The following is a 596-nucleotide window of genomic DNA, read 5'->3' as shown; positions in this document are numbered from 1 at the left end:
CTTCACAACCCACCATCTCTACCGGTACCTTCCCACCCCACTACCTCCACCAGAACCTTCCCAACCCACCATACCCTCCAGCACCTTCCCGACCCAACATCTCTACCAGAACCTTCCCAACACAACATCTCCACCAGCAACTTCCCAACCCAGCACCTCCACCAGCACCTTCCCAACCCAGCACCTCAACCCGCACCTTCCCAACCCACCAACTCTATCAGCACCTTCCCGACTCACCATCTCCACCAATACTTTCCCGGCCCACGATCTCTACCAGCACATTCCCAACCCACCATCTCGACCTGCACCTTCCCAACACACCATCTCCACAAGCACCTGCCCAAACCACCACATCTACCAGCACCTTCCCAGCCCACCACCCTCTACCAGCACCTTCCCAACCCACCACCTCTACCAGCACCTTCCAGACCCACCATCCCCACCAGCGTTTTCCCAACCCACCATTTCGACCAGCACCTTCCCAACCCACCACCTCTACCAGCACCTTCCCAACCCACCACCTCTACCAGCACCTTCCAGACACACCATCCCCACCAGCATTTTCCCAACCCACCATTTCGACCAGCACTTTCCCA

The sequence above is a fragment of the Mobula birostris genome, unplaced genomic scaffold (assembly GCF_030028105.1).
Source record: "Mobula birostris isolate sMobBir1 unplaced genomic scaffold, sMobBir1.hap1 scaffold_1036, whole genome shotgun sequence".
NCBI lineage: Eukaryota > Metazoa > Chordata > Chondrichthyes > Myliobatiformes > Myliobatidae > Mobula > Mobula birostris.
The sequence above is the reverse complement of the archived record's forward strand: the minus strand, read 5'-3'. Positions refer to the sequence as shown.